Source organism: Lepidochelys kempii, chromosome 28 (genome assembly GCF_965140285.1).
Source record: "Lepidochelys kempii isolate rLepKem1 chromosome 28, rLepKem1.hap1, whole genome shotgun sequence".
NCBI lineage: Eukaryota > Metazoa > Chordata > Testudines > Cheloniidae > Lepidochelys > Lepidochelys kempii.
Genome location: NC_136407.1, coordinates 4,285,093 through 4,291,754, shown reverse-complemented (window position 1 = coordinate 4,291,754; position 6,662 = coordinate 4,285,093). Strand labels below are relative to the sequence as shown.

General features: G+C 51.3%; 2 non-coding genes across 2 annotated transcripts; one reads left to right on the top strand and one right to left on the bottom strand.

Moving 5' to 3' along the window:
- The first annotated feature begins 3,320 nt into the window (after nucleotides 1-3,320).
- TRNAF-GAA (transfer RNA phenylalanine (anticodon GAA)) lies at nucleotides 3,321-3,393 on the top strand. Its single transcript has one exon. It is a non-coding gene; the product is annotated as a tRNA-Phe (tRNA).
- Nucleotides 3,394-6,069: 2,676 nt separating this feature from the next.
- On the bottom strand, nucleotides 6,070-6,143 carry TRNAT-AGU (transfer RNA threonine (anticodon AGU)). Its single transcript has one exon. It is a non-coding gene; the product is annotated as a tRNA-Thr (tRNA).
- Between the last annotated feature and the right edge of the window lie 519 nt (nucleotides 6,144-6,662).

Sequence of the window (6,662 nt, the reverse complement as noted above, 5' to 3'; positions counted from 1 at the left end):
ATTCCCGAAGGGGAGTCATGCAACCCCAACTTCCACAATCACCAGTGACTGTCAGTCAGCATTGTAAAACAGAAGGTTTTATTAGTGGTCTGGAATAAATCATGGGAAAGTTCTTTGCTAGCACAGGAAGCCAGAAGATTCAGCAAAGTCCATCTTGGGGAGACCCAGAACTCAGAGCCTGGGCTCTCCCCTCGAGTCCCAAAAACAGCAGACTCCTTGCTTCCAACAGCCAAACCTCAGCCATGCCCTTTTGCCCTTCTTCTGTCCTTCATTCTGTTTCCCAGGCAAACTGGTCACCTGGCCTCCACCTCTTTCTTTGTTCTCCAACTCATCCCAAGCAGCTGGCTACTTGCAGCAGGTACACTCCGGACATCAATTGCTAGGATACAGAATGTGTGGCCATTGTCTGGGCCCAAGCAGCTAGGCAGCAGTCACACCTGCCCTTTAGGGGTCTCTGCAAAGATTAAACACCCTTGTCCCACCACCTATATCAGTGGTCTGAAAACTTTTTTGAGTGTCACTCCACCCTTACCCTTGTGCATGCCCTCCCTGATCCACGGCTGGGAGTGGGGCCACTATGGGGGAAGGGACACGGATGGGGTAAGGGGCTGAGGCATGGGCCAGAGTTGGGGGTGAGGGCCCTGGGAGCAGTGCCGGCAGCCAGGGCCAGCAGCTGGGGCTGGGGCCAGGAGTGGAGCTGGGTGGTGCTCCCTCCCCACCTGCTGTGGGGGCTGGCCCAGGCCGCAGTTGCAATCCAGTGAATGTTACTCCATCCCACCTGGCGGAGTCCACCCCACATTTTGGACCTCTGACCTAGATATTCGTGCAACAACTAGGGGAAACTGAGGTATACACAATATTAGGGTTACCATATTTGAACATTCAAAAAAGAGAACACTACATGGGGGGGGGGGATTTGCTCGCACCCCTCCACCCCTGCCCCACCCCAACTCCACCCCTTCCCCGCCCCAACTCCGCCCCCTCCCTGCCCCACTGGACCCCACCCGCTGCTGGTTCCCTCGCTGCTCGCCTCTTCACCACCCCCACTCGCCTACTCACCCCCACCGCCCGCTGCTGGCTCCCTCGCTGCTCACCTCTTCACCCTGCCCCGCTCGCCTACTCACCCCTCCTGCTGCAGGTCCCTCTGGCTCCTCGGGTCAGGTCAGGAGGGAGTGGAGGGCTTTCTGCCCCCTGCCGGCGCCTGCAAGCCCTACCCCTGCAGCTCTGATTGGGCAGGAGGGAGCCGGTGCAGCACGTGGAGACCCCCTCTTCCTCTGTGCCTAGGGGTCACCCACACTGCAGGCTCCTGCCAGCGGGACCTGGCCCAGGACTTTGGTGCGCATGGTGAGCAATTCCCAATATCAGGACAAAGGGTATCCTGACCGATGTGGCAAAATCCCAGACTTTTTTAGATATTTAAAAATTCCTCCCGGGTGGCGATTTAAGAACCAAAAAGCCGGACATGTCCAGGAAAATACGGATGTATGGTAACCCTACACAATATGTATACAAAACATCCAGAAAATTCCCACTTCATCACAGCAGCACAGAGAACATGGTTTCCCTTTGGAAAAATTAAACTGCAAAACATCTCCCCATGTTCCAGAAAAAGCCTCTCATTTATCCCTTAAACCTCTTCCCATGAAAATCTCCATCCCTGCCCTGGCACACAGAGGCCCCCTCACTCCAGTGCAGATTTTTAACTTTTCTTACTTTTCCTTTGCCCTGTACAAACATTTTTCCCACCAAAATGCTCAAGGGCTTTTAAAATGGGAATAAGAGAACAAACCAAATCAAACACAAGGAAACCGCGATAGAGCTCCACGCCACACACAGTCTGGGTCTGAATTTTTCTACTGAAATTTGGAGGCAATAAAACTCAGACTGCTATTGTCCAGAAAACAAACCTAGACCTCCCATGCAGTACCTAGGACATGTATTACTGAACCACCAATGTTTCAGCTCCTTTTGTGGGATTTCCAGCTGCCCAATACTGCTGGTATTCCAGGAGAGCAATTCTTGACTCCAGTAAGCATTTATCTCAACCCCATTCTGGTACCACAGGTTTCTCTAGGAAAGGGCAGTGAATGGTTCTAGGGTCCATGATCCTCATTCAAATCAAGCCAGAACCAGAGAATCTTTTCCCTTTCCCAGGTTGTGGGAGGGGAGACATTTAAAAGAGCTCTCTGAGCTATAGCACGTAAAGAGAAAAAGCCTTATATTTCCGCTCTGCTATGGGTGCTGGGTTTACTCCTGAAGTCTCTGCCACCCACGTAGTGCCCGATGGTTCATCCCTAACCGTTGATGCTGCTCCTTTCTATAGAATGTGAAGGGAGAGGAGACGGTGCAGGAGCCTTCTGGGGACGCAGATCTGAGGCTTTGGGAGAGACAGATTGTCTGTGTCCGCAAAAAGAAAAGGAGGACTTGTGGCACCTTAGAGACTACAAATTTATTTGAGCATAAGCTTTTGTGAGCTCATCGGATGCATTCATGCTCAAATAAATTTGTTAGTCTCTAAGGTGCCACAAGTCCTCCTTTTCTTTTTGCAGATTGTCTGAGACATCAGAGCGCTGTAAACCATGCAGCCACCCCTAAATCAGGGGCCTGTTCCAGCCCTGAATCTGGGCTCCTGGGATCCCTCCCACAGAGCAGGGTGCCCACAGATTACAGCCTGAAAATAGGCATGGGAAACTAACTCCTGCTTTCCCTGACAGGGCCTCCCTTAGACCAAATGGCACCCCAGGCGAGAAGCATCTTCGGTGCCCACCTATGTCCACCCGCCCCCCCCCCAGCTCCATATATTAAACCATTGAATACCTTATTTTTTATTGCATTTGTAGCTCATTTCATGATTTTGATGCACAATTTGGATGCATGATTTTCTGTATCATATAAGACGATAAATTTGCATGCTAGGATCTGTAAATCTGTATTTATTCATCCCATATAGAAGCAAATAAAAAAAATCATTTCTTTTAAGCATATAGAAACTTTTTAATTTTAACAGTAACTGAAATGTGCAAACATCTAGAAATTGAACGGCCACCAACACAGGGTGGACCAATATTAACTAGAGTTACAGTAAGAGACAGCATTAGACTGTTCACCCGAGTCCTTTAGTTCAAAGGTCGCTTATCTCGCCTTTCTCCTCATGAACTGAAGCGTAGCACAGAGAGATACAAAGATGGCCACTGACATTTTCAAGTGATAAAATAGCAAAAGATGTCAGTCTTACATTGGCCATCATCCATCGGAGCTATGTTTTATTGAGAATAAGCTTCAAGGTGAGAAGCAGCAGGCCAAAAGCAACCCCCACAGTTGCTGAAGTGGCTCAGTTGGGAGAGTGTTAGAGTGAAGATCTAGAGGTCCCTGGTTTGATCCCAGCCTTCGGCATGCTCTTTCATCCCTTTTTGTGCAGGGGTGGGCTGTTTTCTGGAAGCGCAGCGGCACCTTTACCCGACACAAGTCCCTAATTTTGGGCTTCACCGCAGGAAAAGACAGGGTGGGCTTCTGCACCCAGTTGGCCCACCTGAGCTTTCTTTCTTCTCTTGCTGTTTCTCGGCAAGGGGAAGAAAAAGAAGCTCCCTTTCAAGCTGGAGTCAAAAGGGCGACATAAAAGATGACTTCCTGAGTGCTGGCTACTGTCCTCTTCTCTTCCAGCTGACCCATCGAAGGGCTGATGCCGCTTTCTCCAGGTTTGCCCGTCGGTATGTCAAAGCTAGTGCCACCCAAGTGGATGGAATTTGAGGAGCAGGGCAGAGCATTATACGGGAGTTTCTATACTGTAGTGGTTATCACATTTGCCTAACATGTAAAAGGGCTCTGGTTCAGAAACACTGGCTTTATTTTCCCAGCTTCCCTTGCTGTCCAGGAAGGTGCTCCTCCTTCTGCCACTGGCCTGTCCCTGCGATAACCCCAAACCCCTCAGGACAGAGGGTGGTGAAATGCACGGAGAAAGCACCCCCGCATCAGCCGGGGAAAGCTAGAGGATCTGGGCCAGTCACCTTTTGGAGCCTTGTGGCTTGGCCTCCTCTGCCCTTGGAGTTTGGCCTATGAAGTTTGGCTCTTCCGGCTGCCCTCCTTTGTGTGACTTGCCACAGGAGGAAGTGAGGCACGAATGGGGCAAGAGGAAAGTCATGCTGAGGAAGGCAGGGCAGAAGCTAAGTGCCTCAGTGGGGTTAGCAGAGCGTCACCGTTCGTTCTGCCAAAGCCAGGGGTGGTGCGGTTGGCTGCTGGGAGGTAGAATCCTGTGCCTGCCTCCTGGTTTCCCAGGGATGGCTACTTGCAGCCCAGGAGAAGAAGGACGGTTCTGGGTATAAGGAAGACAAGCCAAGCTGAGTCCGAGTGTGCACGCCGGTGCTCTTTTCTGGCCAAGATGGGGGTGTGGTGATGTGCTTGAGAGGCTCCCTGCCACCCGTGGGGCAGCAAGAACCACTCCTCCTTTGTGGCCGACCCGGGGGAGTGATTGATGGCTTTGGAGAAGGGGGTTGGGCTGGCTGTGAGCAACTGGGATCCAGGAAGCCCCCGCCTGCCCTTCTGAGGCGGTTGGCTGCCGAGAGGTAGAATCCTGGGCCTGCCTCTTGGCAGTCCAGCGATGGCTACTTGCAGCCCAGGAGAAGAAGTGGAGTTGTGGATGGAAGGAAAAGAAGCAATGGTGAGTCCAAGTGGGTTCCTTTCTGGCCAAGATGGTGTGCAGTTAGGGTGACCAGATGTGTCAATTTTATAGGGACAGTCCCGATTTTAGGGTCTTGTTCTTATATAGCCTCCTATTACCCCCCACCACCTGTCCTGATTTTTCACATTTGCTGTCTGATCACTCTGTGTGCAGTGGCAGTCTTGGGAGTTGCCTGCAAGCTGTGGGTGGACTTGTTCCAGTGACAACTGCTTCTCCTTTCTGGCCAACTTGGGGGCACCATTGATGGCTTTGGAATGGGGGCAGGGGGCTGGCTGTGAGTGAATGGCATCCAGGAAGCCCCAGCCTGCCCCTCTGGCGGCCAAGTCTTCTTCTTCTCTCCTGCCTTCGGGAGCCAAGCCTTAAGGCTGCCCAGCATGTGCTGCAGCTCGAGCATTAAGCCTTCCTGTGTTCCCTGTGCTGGAGATGACCCTGAACCCCTGTGGGATATTGTTGGGGGGAAATCCCGACTATAAATAATTCTGGCCACCAGATCAACAACTTGCATCCATCCAGTGTGAAAGGGAGTCCAGGCAGTGGGACACAGGGCTCTGGGATCCCACTGTTCAGGTTGCATCCCGGAGATCCCATCACAGACTTTCAACAACCATGGCGGATGTTCACTGGGACAGAGAAAGAGAGATGCCAAAATAGTGATCTCCAGTGCTTGCAGACATCAAACTATCAGGAATTCTGCGCACAGAGAGGACCCTGCTAATTGTAAATGCCTTTGGAAAAGACCCTTCTGTCAGCAGCTGTTGTCGTACAGTGCTTCGTACTCTGCATTGTGGCCTCAAGAGCCATGGATGCAGGTTGAGTTACGGTGACCTTTTCCTTGTTTCCACATTTCTTAGGTGCCTCCTTCTGATATTTGTCAGAAAAAAACGACTGGTTTCTCTTGCAAGCATTTGCATTGCTAGGCAAAGGCACTCATCTCTGTTTCCTCAAAAGACTGAGCAAAAGGTGGGAAGAGCAGACACATTTGGCAAGGCACCACTGGGTGCTGCATCCCTAACCTCCGCTTTACCTGGCAGGTGCCCTGGCCAGCTGAGCCACGGTGCCGCTGTCCGGGACTTTTCTCCTAACTACTCCATTTTTCATCAATGACAATCAAAACGAAGGTGACAGGACATCTGTGTGTAGACATCCCCAGCGAATCACAAGGACATGTGGCACAGGCTCTCGTGTTGCAGCAATTGCAATCAAAGCAACCGCCATGCCAACGCCAGTCACCTTTTCATCAACTCCAGGCTTGTGATCTGATTCTTTTCAATATTTCTCTCCAAAGCAGCCTTCTCCTTAGCAAGCAATTACTTGGATTACCAAGGGAGGTCTCTTCTGTTTCCTAGAAAGAACATAGGAAAATATGAGCGGATGAGACCAGAAGCCATACAACAAGGCACCACTGGGAGTTGAACCCAGGATCTCCTGTTTACTAGACAGGTGCTTTAGCCAGCTAAGCCATGGTGCCTTCCTTAATGGCCTGTTTGCAACTGTTCCATTTGATGGTCCAGGACAACACCTGCAAATTCCAAAGTACAGATGTTCCCCATTTCCCTCAAGACTTGCAGACCTTGAGGTGTCTGGCTCTCTATGCACAGAAAGCCACAGCTCAGTTGACAGAGGTGCTTCTCCCACCAGCCACTGTGATCATATAGTGGTTAGTGATCTGTGTTTCAGTCGCAGCAACCTTGGCTCAGTTCTGAGTCATGGTAACCTTTCCATCAGCTCCAGACTTCTCATTTGCAACTTTCCAAGTGTGGTGGGGCGACTGCCCCACCCAAGCAGGAGAAAGGTTAAGGCAGCCTTGCAGAGGCTGCACAGAACCCAGCCAATCAGGAAAGGGCTTATTGGGAGAGCCAATCAGGAGAAGGCTTGCTGGAGCAGCCTATATATAAAGGGGGACTATGATTGAGTGCCTGGCTGATTACTGCCAGACCGAGGCCCTGATACAAAGGCAGAGAAAGGTACTAGGGCTGTGGGGAAGTGG